This window comes from Ochotona curzoniae, unplaced genomic scaffold (genome assembly GCF_017591425.1).
Source record: "Ochotona curzoniae isolate NIBS_2020 unplaced genomic scaffold, NIBS_Ocur_1.0 contig_66, whole genome shotgun sequence".
NCBI classification, from domain to species: Eukaryota; Metazoa; Chordata; class Mammalia; order Lagomorpha; family Ochotonidae; genus Ochotona; species Ochotona curzoniae.
Genome location: NW_024466512.1, coordinates 16,159,766 through 16,177,098, shown reverse-complemented (window position 1 = coordinate 16,177,098; position 17,333 = coordinate 16,159,766).

The following is a 17,333-nucleotide window of genomic DNA, read 5'->3' as shown; positions in this document are numbered from 1 at the left end:
ATGGAATATTACTCAGTCATTAAAAAGAGTGAAAATACACCATTTGCAACTAAGTGGTCCCAAGTAGAGAACATTGTGCTCAGTGAAAAAAGTCAATTTCAAAAAGATAAACATCATATGTTCTGTCTAACATAAGGAAGCCATCATGCAAACTGAATGTATAGTGAGGGGATTACCATATCTAGATGCAAACACATAATATAACATGCATCCCTACTTGCAAATCAAAGATAGACTCCCAGTGAAAGTGTTGGACATATCTAGACCATGGGATTCTGACATCATCTGTGCCAGCAATATTGGAGCACACTTAAATAACACACTGATGGAGTTATAACTCCTTGTGAAGGACTTTACTATTGTAACAATATGGGAAAAATCGGTCAGAGCAGGAACTGGGGTTGGAAAAATCCCAGACTTCATGGAAATAAAAACTAACCAGAGAAAAATGTCTCATACATTTTGTACACTGTAAGACAACACATGATCATCCACTTATTCAGTCATCTGCAAACTACAGATCATCCACTACAAAGATATGAATCATATTCCCAAAAGGAAAGTATTCAGGGTCCATCAATGAAGTGATACAACTCATGTCCTTAAAGATTCCAGCATCTACAAGGGCAAAAAGATAAGTAAATGATTAAATGTCATGGAATGTGGAAGATTTCTGATGGGTTCACTGTGGGGTTCTTTGACAGCAGTATAGGTGCCTTAGCAACAGGTAGAATATCAAATAAAGGGTCTTATTTCAAACCCTCTGGATCTCCTCTAATTACTCCTTAATAGTACAAATAGCTGAGCTTTAACTTCTAGGACACTGAAATCAAAATTTTGATTTTGGTCTGGCATTGCGGCATAGTCCATAAAGCTGCCATCGGTGACCCTAGCATCCCATATGGGCACTGGTTCCTGTTCTGGCTGCTCTACTTTGAATCCAGCTCCCCAGTAATGTGCCTGAGAGAGCAGTGGAGGATGTCACAAGTGTTTGGGTCGCTGTACCCACATGAGACACCCAGATGATTCTGGCTCCTAGCTTCAGACCAGCCCAGCTCAGGCCACTGTGGCAATTGGGGACATGAACCAGCATATGAATAATCACTTCTTTTGCTACTGTTAATTTTCCAGTAGCTTTATGTTGCTACAATCTAAACATTGAAAAATACCCTGTTAAACTACATGACAAAAGCACCTGGACTTCATTGAAGCGCTATTCAGATGAGCTTTGGGTTTTTCTGGTGCAGGTTCTAACACAGTGCAATTCTGGGGAGAATGCTATAGATAGAGCAATTGTGTGCCTCAAAATCATATTCTAGATCCTGACCAATTCAACGATACGTGGAGGTTGTGCTTTGGGCAGGCAATGAAGGTCCTAAGCATAGAGCTCTTGTTCATTATAGTCTAAGCGCAACAGAGGCAACAAGGAGTCTCCTCGCTCCTTCTACCATACGAGGACACAGACAGAAGCGCCCTTGCCAGAACTCAGAAGCAGGTTCTCAAACCAAATCTACCAGCGCCTTAAACACAACATCCCAGTCTCCAGCTCAATGCGCAAGAAATTCCTGTTGTTCGCAAGCCCAGAGTACCTGGTTGCAGTCTCAACGAGTAAGAGTGGACATAATGATTTAATTTTGCTGTTGGGATATTGGTATGTCTAGAATTATAAAGAGTTGTTTCAAGAAAAACATTTATATTCCTAAGATTATAAATATTACAAATTAGTATTTTATCTGGGTAGAAATCTTCCAAAGTATTAGCATTCCCTCTTTCTGGCTCCATAACTCCAATTACTTGTATTTGATTAAATTAACCTCTTTCTTTTCTAGCCTTTGGCAGTTTATATCTCCTGATTTTTGACTGTGTAGTTTATTGAAGTTCAACACATTTTGTAAATTCTTTTTACATCTACAAATTTTCTGGTAAAGGACTTGGAAATGGTACCTGAACAATTTGCAATCACATCATGTACAATGTTGCACTAAAACTCCATAAAATTAAAGCGCAATTAAATGAGTTTAAAATTATGTAACTACAGCATTTAATGATCTTTTCCAAGGGCATTTTGGATGCACTTTTATAATAGGCATTGCTTTAAAAATTAAGACATTTTATCTACTTAGTGGGAAGATATTTTAAAGCTATGCTTAAAAGTAAATTTATTTTTTTAAATGCAGTTTAAAAAAAAAAGAATAGAGTTGCTTACAAAGTCTTATCTGGCTCAAAAAATCCAGGGGCAGTGAATGCATTCTGCCTACTCGGATATGTTCAAAGGCCTCCATTCCATATTGTGCTGCAGGAACAATCGCAAAGACTATAATTTAATGAGAACTTTGAACTTGACTGAAGAGTTGTTCCTTGGAACTAAACATGTGGTAATTAAGGAAGGAGAAAAGTATGAAGTAAGAAAGTAGGGAAATAGTCTCATAAGATTTTTAAAAACTCAAAGAAACTTCCTTCATTTAGAATGTTCACAAATGCTGCTCAGTGACAGTTAAAGCCACTAGCTACAGGTTAGTTCAACGAGTATCCAGCAGAAGACATATCCCCTAACCATTTCAACAAAAAGTACCCTGGTAGACTATGACATTCCTAATAGAATTAAAGATTTAAGCTGACATTATAAAACATTTTGATGACAGTAATTACTATGTTAATCAGCATAATTTTGTGTCATGATGTGTGGTAATTCGAAACACTTTTTTGAAAAAAAGAAAAAGTAATAAAGGGAAAAAGGAAGAGAGAAACAGATGGTGTTTGGAGGGGTGATCAAGGATTTAAAAATGTGTAAAATAGCTTCTAAACTTCACCCCAGGATGGTTAAAAGGATACGGAACAACAATGGACTCCATAGTGTAATGTGAAAGATGAAAGTAACAGGCCTGAGGAAATGTGTGCCATATGTTTTTAAAAAGCCTGTGGATTGTGGGCAGCCATTAATTACTGAAGAAATAGCAGAAGCAAAGTTTAGAAACTAGACCATGAAAAAATCCATCACACAACTTCGTATATAGTATACTAATAAACTTAGAATGAGAGAAGTATGAGTAACTAAAGAGCATGATCTAGAGTATACCTGGAGATATGCTATAGATGCAAAATACATTCCAGATTTTCAGTATTTCATAGCAGAATTAAAATATTCCATTAATATTTTATGTTGCTAACAAACAGAAATAGTATTTTAATATGTTAGCCATATTGGATTAATCAATATATAATTAACTTAATTTCCCCGCCTGTTTTTGGTTGTAGTTTTAATGACATCAATGAATTTTGTATTTGTACTGGGTGGCCCTGGTCTGGGGTTGTTTACTTCCTGTCAGCAGGTGAAAGAGATAAGTACAAAGCATTACTTCAGAAATTCAGGAAACAAAGGCATGGTAAGAACCGAGACTATTAGGAGTCTGTATTCAGACATAAGATGTCAGCTGGGCCTCATGGGTTAATAACATTTGGATCAAAGGAAGGGAAATATGAAAAAGAACTGAGCCAAGATCTGAAGGAAATAGAATTTGATGTTGGGTGATGGCTGCCATTAGGTCATAGCAAACAACTTCAAACAAGAAAGAATGGGTTTCAATACTTTTCTTTCCTAGACCAACTGGAGGGAACAGAAAAGATGAATGTGGGTTCTTAATTTGAAATTACAATGAGCAAAAAACCTAATCAGAACATCTCCCCTGACCAACCAACATCTGTCTCCAGTTTAAAACAGTGTACAGAGTGCTTGGCGTGATAAACGGAATGGGAAAACCAAGGTGTGCAATTACAGAATCACACAACAGTGGAAAGTCCTGAAGCTATCAGAGTCCAAATCAACAAGGAGTTGAGAATTACAGCAGACACCTCAACCAAGCGGCAAACTGAAGGTAGGCTTCCAGTCAATGGCTGAGTAAAAAAACAAATTGTCCCAAAACATAGTGGCTTGAGGCAACAACCCTTTTCATGACACATGCAAACTGACATCATGCATGGTCATGATGGAGCCCTCCCCCCATGCTGACTGAAGCTTCAGCCCTGGAACTCACAAAGCTGAACAGTTAGGACCCATTATTCGAGTCACAGTCTAGGATTTTAATCCTTATTGCCAAGTAGATTTTAATTTTTCACTTTCTTTATTCAACCACATCCACAGGGTAGGAAAAGACTAGAAAAAGTTCTTGCCATATTCAGAATCCTGGCTGGCATCTTTGATACAGCTGGGGAAATGGTCAAATCCCTCCATGAAGAATACCATATCTTTTTTTTTTTAATTTCATTTTGTGACACAGTTTCATAGACTCTGGGATTCCCCCAACCCCTCCCCCTCCCCTCCCCCCATGTTGCATTTCTCCACATTGTTGCAGTAGTACAGTTCATATCCAGTCATGATTCCCTCACTGTGAGCATGTACCATGCATAGAGTCCAGCCTCTTATTGTCCAGATAGTTTCAACAGTTTCCTTGGGAGACCATCCCTGGTCTAAGAGTAGAGCTGGCAGAATATCATCCCCTCCAATGAAAAGCCACAAACCAACATTAACAACAATTTACAACATCATGGAGTTAACTGTCATGGTATTGAGTGACCAATATGTTAGAAAATGGAAGTTCTTAACCACATCCTGTGACTACTTCATTGACATTTCAAATTTAGTTTATACACAACCGGCTGCTATTTACCTTAAAATGGTTATAGCTTATTATTCAGCTGTCTCATAACGCCATATCTTTACATAGTTAACTTAGTCTTCCTTATGACATGGTGAGGTCAGCGTGCCACTTCTCTAGTTCTATTTAGAAGAGCACAAAAAAGATTGAAGGGCTTTTTACTAACCCAGCTTCAGAATTCCCAGAAGTTTTTGTCATGTTCTATTGTTCACAGGAGGCATAGTCCAGATTCAAAGAAGTGTATAAGTAGAATGAATCTCTCAAAGGAAGAAGTATCTCAGAATCTGCAGTTATATTTAACACACTATTTAAAAAGAAAATCATTTTAGCCTTGAATTATGTATTCATGTATTCAGTTCATCTCTTAATAAAGTGTAAAACTAGCAATCTGATCCATGTAATAACTTGGTGTTTACTTCATCATGTATTAGCAACTTAGCAAGTTGCTTTTACCCAGAAAGATCATGTAAGCATGTTATTAAGGATGATATACAGAATCTAGAGAATCTAGCCATGAAATGAACCCCAGGACTCATCACTCCAAATTGTAGTATGTGAAATGAGGCTCATAAAGACAGGTTTTCATCGAAGTTTTTTTTTAATGCATAATATTGAATATGTTTGGGTAATTTGGGAGCTCAATCAACACATAATCAATCAAGCAATATTGTCTCTGATGGAAACAATAGAACTGATTAACTATATGCATATTACAATGGGTCAAAATGGCAGATGGCAATTAAATAAAATTTGTGTAAGCATGATTGTTTGTTTGCAATGGGTAACATACACAGTCATAAGAATCTATAATGTAAGAATTGACTTACCCCAAATATAATGGGAATAGACTTACTGACAGAATGGCTGAAGCCAAGTGGGGATAGATTCTGCATAAGAATGAAAAAATTTACTCTACAAAAGGATGCTGAGTAAAAATGACAGCAAGAACTTCTAAAAGCCATTGTAAAGCTGAAAATACAGGTAGTTTATCAAATAAACAGAAGAAATTTTCCCCCTGGGGACAAAGAAGTAATGAAGTAGAATTTGCTGTGTTTTTTATTCACACACACACACAAACACACACACAATGGGGAAAAGAAAGACACACACTTCATGATTTTTTCATTCTAGGATTTAAAAATATTGCAGAACACACATTGTCCAGAAAATAGTTTCAATAAAATAAAAGTTGCCCTGTAAGTGATCTAATGTATTGCCTAAAAATCATGTAATATTATTATTTGAGGTCTGTGTCATACCAACCCACGACAAAAAGGGAGACAGCTTAAGTAAAGCTAGTACAAAAAGGCCCTCATGAAATTTTAAGTAGTTTGTGAAGTGTGATATAGTGTATTTAAGCTTCTTAGAAAACTCCACTGTCTTTACTTATTTCATAATTTAAGAGTGTCTAAAAATTATATTGTATTTATGTGCTATTTTGTTATAATGTACAATGCTCCATCAGGGTAAACATATTTGTCTTTTTAAATATTTAACATTTCTTAATAGTGAAAACATCCAAAAATCCTATCTTCCAGTGATTTCATTAAGACAAATAGTTTATTAGCATAATCTATTGCAATGACTTTGAAAATGACATAGTTTCGTGTTGGCAGTAAGCTCAAACACTGGCAATGTGTTTACTCTAAAAATGCTGATAAGGTCTTAAAATTACTAGCCGTGTTTCAACCCTGTAACTTGGTGATATTCAGATCACACCTGTGATTTTGATACCAGGCTCACACTTTGCTATGGAACAGGAAGCAGAAGAATTCTGACATGAAGAGACGTAAGCCACATGGACTACATCTGAAGACTATCCTGTTAGCAAAATCCCAAATTAGCTTTGTGTCCTGAAGAGGTAAAGCCAGAACAAGTGAAAGCTACAGTTCTTCCTAGAGAATATTTTCTTTAAAGAGAGATCTATGTTAAGCTGAAAGCAGAAAACTATCCTTGGAGTTGTTCACGTCATTTCCTATGACTTCATAGAATTACATACATTTAAACCAAGTCATGAATTAGAAAATACAGTAAGAACCAGAGCCCTCGTATTTCCTTATTACCTTTGACATTCTGTCTGCTATAACTATATTATTATCTCATACTAAGTCACACTGGCTAAACTGCTTCCTCTGCCAAGTGGCATATAGGTGAATGAACTGGCTCCAGACCAGAGAGCAGCTGTACATATCTGTAGAGCAATGCTCTATCGCCTGTATATAACCTTGGAATCCTGTTCAGCACAACATTCAATCATTGTCAATCATAGTACAAGGAAAGAATCCTGCCTGAGATAGGTCTTGTAGGGCAAATGTGGCTTCTTGCTCTCTCTCATCTACATCGTTGCGCACTCTTGTGAAGTTTTGCCTTGTTCATTCTGATGTCTACTCTGTGATACTGCTAACCCTGCTATGTAGGAACTGCTAAACACATTTTCTCTGTTCTCCTCTCATATCTATACACATGTATGCCGAAAAATTACGGGAGGAGACATCACAATATGCAATCAAGATGCTTCCTTTTCTTTTTCAGGGAAACCTGAACAGTTCTTTTATTTATTTATTCATTCATTTATTTATTTATTTATTATTTTGCTTAAAAGTTAGCAGTGGTATAGTTCATTCTACCATGAATGATGGGGGAAAAGTGTTGCAATTTTCTCTAACTATGAGGCTAGAGCTATAAAGCATTAAGTCTCTGTATTTCAGATACAAAAAGTAAGGTCCAAGATTGGTAAAAAGGTTTTATCTAGGATGCAAATTTTCTTGAATATAATTTCATGAGCTTTCAACTGCATAATGCCCTTCTGACAGGAGTCAGACTGAGGAAATAGTAAAGGTTTAGTTCTTTTAAAAGAAACTTAGCAAAACCTACATGTCAGATTCAGACTTAGAGCTACATTTAGAGCAATAAGAGCTAGAGTTACACTTTATGGAAAAAACTCAGTCATGATTTTTTAAAAGATTCATTTCTTTTTTACTCATTTGAAAGAGTTATAGAAAAGAAAGGGGAGTGAGAAAGATAGTCCATTTGCTAGTTCAACCCAAATGGCCACAAAAACAGGGGCTTTGCCAGGAATTGTGCCCAGGTCGTCCTAGCAGATGGAGGGGTCCAAGCACTTGGGCCACCTGCTGCTGCTTTCCCTGGTGCTTCATATGCAGCTAGGTCAGAAGCTGAGTTGTCAGGACTTGAACAGGTACTCTGCTGTGGGATACTGGTGTCTCAGGGAGCCTCAACTCTAGCCCCAAAGAAGTCTTGGAGAAGTCACCAAATAAAATCATGTATTTTTCCAGGAAACACTAATGAACGATGAGTCCAAGATGAGTTGAGTGGAGGGGAAAGGCTATGTCTGGAAGTTAAGACTTCATGAAGACAGCAGTGGGTAGAACGCACTTCTCAGAGAGGTGCTGATTGATGAAAAGCCAGTCATCCATAAGTTCTTCCAAATACTATGGGAAGGGAAATAAGGAGAAGAGAAACATGGAGCAATAAAGGGAACCTGGGAGTTATGTGTATTCATGACCTGATTAGCTTCATACTGAATAACATCACTAATGACTTGATGTGAAATAATTAATGCAAAAATATAGTGATTATAAGGTGATTGTAATTAAACCCAACAATTAAAATTATGGGCCAAAAATGAGATAAAGGAAATAAGATGCATACTTCATCAATGAAAATATTACTTAATGAATAATTAATCAACACTTCAAAAATGTTTCTAGAAAAATTTCAGACTTTTTCTTCGCACAGCATGAATGAGGATGAGTCTCCCACCCATATTCAGCTGACTTCCCTTTCCACACACAGCAAGCAAACACAGAAATGAAAACTGTACCAATGTTACCCCAGTACAGAGTAAGTGCATCCAAATCATGAGTTTGTTTCACAGTTTAAGTATTTTGCAATAATCCCTATGTATTTGGTAATAGTTTATACAAATGATCTTGAATTAATAGAGTGCTCTATAAATTCAGAGAGTTGATCTCCTTCCATCTATCACAGGCGGGAAGAGAAGATGACGCTGACACTCAGAGGTTTAGGTTCCTTGCCCAAAGAAACCAACAGAATTGGAGATGGTCTTTGTACACACTACACAGAAATAGGGGACAAATGCCCAGGATTTACAAAGAGCTTCAGAAGCTCCAGGACAGCAAAACAATCAATCCTGGGTGAAGGCAATGAACAGCCCATTTTTCCAAAGAACAAATTCAATGGCTAATAGACATGAAAAAGTGCTCAGGTGTCCTACCTATTAGAGAAATACAAATAACAACCATAGTAAAGTTCTACCTAACTCAGTGAGATTGGCCTACATTTGCAAATCTAGTAACAATGTCTGCTGGCATAGATGTGGAGAGAAAGGTACCTGACTTCACCGTTGTTGGAAGACAAAAAGTTTAAAAAAATGAAATTCTAACAATTGCAACAAAATGGCCCCAAACTACAAAGGACAAATATTGTAAGTTCTCTCTGACTATAAAAGCATCATCCATGCAAAATACAAAAAAGAGATATAGGTAAATATGTATATACATATATTCTCATAGATGAGCTGTGTAATGGAGACTAGCATACTGGGAAGTAAAGATGTGTTGCAGTATGTATCGCTTCTCCCGAATAAAAGGAGGACTTGCAATGAGTCATGGTTCTTAAGTGTTTCCTTACACTCAAACAGTGTGTTTTCTCATTGTGTTTTGGATTTAAATAAAAGATGTCTTAAAGCTCTAGAGTGTGAAGCTATTGAAAGACATTTTAATGCTGCTGTAACCCCATGGCATTTTCTGATATTCAATGTAACTCAAATTAAGACAGGAAAGAACCTGCAGCTACAATCCCCTGGATCAGAACCCGTTCACACATACATGGAGGACACAGAAATGCAGAGACACAGAGCAGTACAGGATCTCAGTTCATCTTTGGAAGAGTATAAGGATGCTTTAGTGACTTCAAGTAAATGAATCATTCCTGCGCTCTGCCACAATTACAACTTTGCTGCCAATAACCATAGCTCATGTCTTTACTGCTGAGAGAAAACCAGCCCAGGAATAGAGCTGTGATTAAGGAAGAGTTTCCTTCCTAAATAGTCTACATTTCTGAGTTGATCTCATGGCAACAAATGAATGCTCTGTTACTAAGGTTGAGCACTCATAATGATAGGGAATTTAAGAAATGCCCAAATGAAAACTAGGCATAAATCCTTCAAAAAATGCACCAGATACCTGGAGTACAAAACAATAAATAGCTCATTTGAACCATTTTCACAAAATAGATTTAATAGGCTCATGACTTGAAAAGGGGTTGTCACCAACGACACTTGCCCAAGCTTGGCCTCCATTTTGATGGTGCTGAGAAGTTTTTGTGTTGTAGAGGTACCTGCCTGGGAAGGGGCTCACTTGGAGGGAGTGGATTAGATCTTAAAGGATTGCATTAGTTACTGTGAAAGCAGGGTGTTATAAAGCAAGACTGCCCATCGCATACTCCATCTTTGGTGCACAATGTATCTTCCCATTTGCTTGTGGACAATATCATTACTTAGCCATGAGGTCTTCACCATATGCCTATACCATGTTATGTGCATTTTCTGATCACCTGAATTGTGAACATTACGCAACACCAGGCATTTTGCTGTTTCACCAGAAAATGGACTAGGATAGATAAAGAATGATTAAAAACAACAGAATAAAGAGAAAACAAGAAAGAAAATAAGAGAACAAGAGAAAATAAGAGAACAAGAGAAAATAAGCTCTTTAGACTATTTTTACATGCTTATTTTCATATCATGCACTTGCACCAGGTGTGATAAACGGGAGATGCTCTTTCAGGAAGATTCAAGATTTTCAATAAAAATCCTCTCCAAAACTTCTTAACAAGACTTATTAGCTACTAATAAGTTTCATTGAATCAGGCATTGCTTACTTAGATCAGAAAAAAGTTAAAAGTCAGCTGAGCTTATACACATCTCCACTGCTTCATGAGTCAATCACCTTCTCAGTCTACTGCCACTGAAACAAGGAGCTATAGAAAGGGAAAATGGCTATTACAAACCTCCCTGGAAGACAGGAGGGAGAGGCTGATGTGACCAACGCCACATACGCGGAATGCTGTTACTTCTGCCTCCTGTGTTCCTTGCTCTCTGATTGTAGGTGAGAACCATGGCACAACAGCCACTGCGTATGAAGAAAGAGCCAGGGGATATAAAAAATTATAATCTAAGGATGACAGAATGCAATCCTGACGGCATCGCAGAGCTACTGTGCCAGATTTAGAAAACTGACTTCTGGAGTTCCTTTTTTTTTTTTTTTTTCAATACTTCAAATGTTTAAGAAACTTTCAGAGCAGTGAGGATTTTTGTGCTTTGGAACCCGTGGAATTCCTAGTCACTATAAAACTTCAGTATTATCAACCTATTTTCTGACTTTGAGCTGAATTTTTTCTATTAGAGGACAACATTTAATTCATTTAATTAACATTAATTGATTTAATACATTTTTATTGACAATACGTAAAACACATCTGTTCAGTTTTTTCCTCTGTTCTCCATGGGTTGATGTGTTAGAGCACTCCTCATCTCATCTGTAAAAGAAACTCAAGTATACGACACAGTAGTTAAGTCACCAGTTGGGATTCCCTCACCCCACTGACCTGCCTGGTTCGAGTCCCAGCTTCTCCGCTTCTAATTATCCTTTCTACTAATGTGCAGTACCCTGGGAGGCAGAAAATGGCAACTTTAGGACTTGAGCCCCTTTTTTGTATCTTGGATGGATTTCCAGCCTTTCTGGCTCCAGCCTGACTGAACTCTGGCTGTTGTGGGTGTTTGGGGAGTATATCAGTACAGGGAAGTTTTTTTTCTCTCTTTCCTTTGTGTGTGTGTGTGTGTGTGTCTTTAAAATAAGACAAAAACCAAAACCATTTACAAAATGAAGAAAATCTAAAGTTTGAATGTCCTGCCAGTACTTACAGTAAAATCAAATTCCAGCCGAAGGCTAATCAGGGAAACATCTTTAACAGGTGGCAGAAATGAGAAGAGGAACATTCCCCAAGGATTCGGACAACCTTACAGAGGGACTGTGGGGATGCTCAGTCAGCATTCAGGTTTGAATCCATGACCCTTCTCGGAGAAATTATCCCACATGGAGAGACTCAGTGGGCTAAAGTTCCATTTGCTGAAGAAAGCAAATAGGCTTCCTTCTGCTTCCTCTTAACAAGCCTTCCAGATCTCGAAAGAAACAACTGAATTCATGGTTAACTGAGAAGAGCCCAAGGCTGTTGCATGAACTATCAGTAGGGATTACAAAGTACAGACTCGTGAAGAATTTTGGTGAGACTGACAAGAGCCCAGAATTTGATACAAAAGCAAGCTTGTTTTTTTCCAACACAGCTGGCAGTGACTTGTCTCCTGCCAGGAACTCAGAGCGGTCCTTCTTCATCAGTGGAGCTCCTGGTTTACAGGGTTGCCCCCTTGAACCCTCTCCAGACCCTTCAGTTCTTTAAGTAAAATTTGCACTCAAGCAACAGTTGCTACCCAAGATGATGCAACATGAATAAAACATTGCCTTATTTATTTTGATTCACCCAGCAACAGAATTGATAGCTTGGTAATTACCATGGAAAATAAAAGAATGTTGGGACTTGGGAAAACCCTTTCTATTTTACAAACACATATTTCAGTCTTAAATGAAATATAAATCTTTTATGCGCATGACTGGCAGGCTAATGCAAATGGCTACATTCTACAGCAAGATAATTTTATTTGTCAACCACACTGTTGAATATAAAAACTGCAAATACTAACTTTCTGTAATAAATATTAACAATTTCATAAAGAGGCACTAGATTCATATTTTGTCAAAAATGCACTGAAAACATTCTCCTGCATTTTTTTCAGCTAAGCAGAAATATTGACTGAATCAAGAATCCCTTTAAGACAGATGTTTCACTATGTGCTGCTCATTTTCCCAAAATACAACAAACATTATTTATTATACAGAAGCTATTGAGTAGTCACTTCTGAAATAAGATTGATTTTTAATTTGTCTCAAGGCACCTCCTCTTTTGTCAGTATTAATAAAACTACAATGCCTTGAATAATTTGATTTCATATTACTTTTCTCCTTGAGAGCTTTAGAAACTTTAGAATGCTACTAGTTTTAGGAAACATAAGCGATGTTCCATTGGAAAGACTTTTTTCCCCTACTGCAGTTTTTAAAACAAATATTCTAAAAAGAGACTTAATTACAGGGAAACATCATGCAATCCATGAATAAATTATTTTTGAGAAGCACAGTATAGTGACTTAAAGCATTTCATGATATTTGTCTGCAAATTACATTAAAGTTGAATATGTTCTGGGGGATAATTTTGATCTCTGCTGAAAATCAAAAAGTACAAGATATTTTTCTGCTCTACTCTTATTAGAATGAAACATTTCTACAAACCATGTATTAGTTGTTACAAAATATTAACATATGGCTTTTGCACAATGTTAATTGTCTTTGTTTGACAAATAGCAGCTTAATGTACTATAATTTTATTCACTCATCTTTCATCATATATTAAGCATCACCTATGTTCAAACTAATATACTACACATTATTTTTAACAAACATGGATTATTGACTATAAATTTGTAAGGCATAGTTCATTTCCTCACAGTCAGAAAAACAATACCTTAAAATGACTCACTGCTGTGATCTTTCCTGTACAGTGTGTGTAGGCACAACAGCCTAGTGGCTAAAGTCCTCTCCTTGCATGCACCCAGGATCCCATATGGGCATCGGTTCTAATCCCGGCAGCCCTGGTTCCCATCCAGCTCCCTGCTTGTGGCCTGGGAAAACAGTCAAGGACGTCCCAAAGCCTTGGGACTCTGACAGCCATGTGGGAGACCCAGAAGAAGCTCTTGGCTTCTTGCTTCAGATTGGCTCACTGCAGTCATTGTGGCCACTTGGGGAGTGAACCAGAGGATGGAAGCTCTTCCTCTGTCTCTCCTCCTCTCTGTATATCTGCCTTTCCAACAACAACAACAACAAATCTTAAAAAACAAGACTGTTGTGGGGATTAACAAACTTAATATCTGCAAATCTTAGAATAGTGTTCAGCAAATAGCAGGAGCTGTATGAATCTGTGTGTGTAGAGGTTAATTTACATAAAACTATCTCATTGAAATCCTCAACCTTACCCAAGAACAGACACTCTAAACAGCGTTTCTAAAACAAAGTAGAAAAAAAAAATAAAACCAAAAACAAAGCCTACAGTGATGAGCAACTTCTGCTAAAAGCCACCTCTCCCCATGACAACACAGAATGTGTGACAGAATGGTGACAGTCTGGTCTGTCCTGGTATGTCTGTCTCACTCCCTTGCACACTTTGTCATCCTCTGCCCGCAACCAAGGTGTAGACAAGCGGAGCCACATAGATCAGCAATACGTCCCCCCTCTTTATCCAGGAGCCCTAGATTGGAGCTGGGACCGAATTCCATAAAATATAAATATCAGTTGGGGAAATACAAACCATTGAAAGACAAAGAGAAACAGGTCATCCATTGGATGTCTCATTTTAAGATAAAAAAAAAAGTATCAGAAAAAGATAGAAAGCCTTTCCCTTCGAGAAACTAGAAATTTTATTTCTTGCTACATTAAAAGACACCTGGAAACCCCCACTTTTTTAAGCCACACCAGTAGCATTTTATGTCCCCCAAAACGCTCCTGATACTCACTTTAAAACCTTGCATAAAATCCTCAATAAATGCATTACTCTTCCTCTAAAGAGAGTAACACCCCGTTAAAATTTATTTCCAATTTATTCACTGCCTGAGAACCAGGATGGCCAGGAATGATACCAGATGGGGAACCACAGCTGACGAAAGTTATGCTTGACAGCCAGGACCGTAGCTGTCAGACAAGAGTGGACACGTGTCCATCTGTGGTCACTGACATTCCCCTATCAAGGACTAGAATTTCATATCAAGGCTACTTTAAAATGAATGTTGATTTCCCTCATACCATTTTTTTAAATAAAAATAAAAATGGGTTTTACTGGAACACAGTCATACTCATTTTCTAGCTTCCATGATGACAGAACTAAGTAGTGTGATAGAGACCGTTTTCCAAACTCTGTTTTAAACAGACTAACACAGCTGCCATTTAAAACTTTCAGCATTATGAATATATCCAAAGAGGAAGATAAATTAGAAAGGTGCACAGAGATGTTCACGATAATAGCAATGAATCTGAAAAATATAGATATTAAATACATATAATCAAAATAAACAGATAAGGGAAAAATGTAAAATAATTAGGTGATATGTAAAATAATCAAGTATCATCACACTGTTGAAAGGGGTAGTAAACTTACTTACAGACAGAAATAAACAGTAATAACTGCACTGGCACTTTTATTAATCACTTTGATTAATTACTTTGTGATTAAGATGGGATAAAACAAATTCCTCATATTATTATCTTTAACTTATAAAATGAAACATTGAGGTTTGGAAAGATCACATTTGTACCAAAGTCACATGCATTAACAATGAGAGAACAAACATCTCGAACAAGACTCGTCTCTTCATCCAAGTCCCAAGAGACAAAGGAAGGGTTAGGAGAGAGAAGTGAGGGAGAAAGAGATGCAAGGCAACACTAGAAGCAGACAACAGGTTTCAAATACCAATGGACTGAAAGTTTTAAAAAATACCATAATCCACTTCAAAAATCTTTGTTGGTTTATAAACAATTGTAAACTATGTTTTCCCCTTAAATACTTGGGAGTGAACAACTGAGGTGATATCCCATTGTTTCCACACACTTCTAAGCTATTCCCAGGAACAAGGACATTCTCCATAGTTACATGGATCATAACAAAGCCAGGGATTATGTTGACACAGTATCATCATATGAAATTCATATGTGAAACATTCCAACGGTAACTTCCTAACAAAAATATGCTATTCAGAAAGCAATGGTCACACTCATTGTCATGTCTCTTTAGTCTCTCTCAATTTTGAAACATTCCCCATTTCTTCTTAACTTTTGTAACTTCAACATTTTCAAAGTATGCAGGACAGATTCATGTCTTTTTTTTCAAAAAAAGATTTTATCTTAATGAAACTGGAAAGGCAGATCCACAGAGAGGAGAGACAAAGAAACATCTTCCATACACAGAGTAACTATAGCAGCCAGGTCTGAGCCAATCCTAAGCCAGGAGCCAGCAGTTTCTTTCCAGTCCCCCATGGTGGTGGAGGGGTCAAGGCTTTGGTCCATCCTCAATCACTTCCTCATGCTGCAAGCAGGGAGCTGGCTGGAAAGTGGAACAGCTGGAACATGTTTTGGCTCCAATATGGGCTTCCAACAGTTGCAAGGTGAAGATTCAGTCACTACACGGGACTCTAGATTCATGTCTTATGATGTGTTTTTCTCTCATAGGTTTGCCTGCTGTTCTTTAATTAGATTAGATTGATTTGGAATGGGAATCAATTGATTAGCCTTCTCTTTTGATGCTATAATACAGTGATTGATTTCAATCTACTCTATTATACAGACACACACTTCAGTGAAGTCAGACTGATACTTAAAATGCCCATGTCCTAAAGCACAAAAGATTCCTTTTAACATTGTTCCTTTTGACTTTTAGTCTTCCTTCTCTAGCAGTTAGAAACCAAGCTTTCACTATTTATAATTTTTATGCTTAGTGTATGAAGGGCTCTTGGACATAACCAATCTCTTATCTCTCCTAGTACCTTACCTGACATGAGTCCCAGCGTATTATACAGAAGCATCTCCTGATAGCAGAAACCTTACTCTCCACTCCTACTAGCCACTATTCCAAATGGGGCTTCTTGCTCATTCCAAAATCTCTGGCTCGCAGCGTGGAGCACTGCAGGTTCCCAGTGTTACTCTGCTTAATCCAGTCGGTTCATTGTTCAATAAAGGAAGAGCAGCAAAAAGAACAAATGGACAAGCAATGGCAATTCAATACTATGCAGCATAAGTCTAAGTGGGGCAGAGAGAGTGGAGCTGTATGTTCATCAAGTACAATTCCCCCATGGCTGAAGAAATGGAGGAGGACTTGGAGCATTCATTCTAGAAAGAAGCAACAGTCTCGCTGGCTAATAAAGCATTCACTGAAAGTGAAAAATATAGTGGGGAAGAAGGAAAGAAAAAAAATGTTGCATGCAGAGAAGGTCTTCGACAGCGACGGGAGTTACCAGCTTCACAGACTTACACATTACATTTCTTGAATTGTCTAAGACAGTCACAACTGTAGCTGTTAGGCTTGTGCATAGCAAGTATAATTAAGTCTATTCGTAAGGGTTAGTAAACCTGTGCGTATCAATCTTTAGATATTCATATTTCACAATAAAACATTTTTATCAGATCATACACCCCAGCCATTTACATTTTGAAAACGGGATCCGTGTAACCACATCATCTTGACTTGACATACACATTTTTTAAGGATTACATAAATATGGGGGAAATTTAATGATCCAAGATTTTCCTAAATTTTCCAGCATCTGAATCTCACCATCTGCTGTGTGTTCACTTCATTCCAGAAACACAAAGAACTCATTTCTTTCTAGCAGTTATTATTGTTATCATGAAATAACAGCTTACTTTCATTTTTATGCTTTGTTCCATAGAGTTTGCATGCATTTGGTTGAATACTGTGTGTTTTCAGATT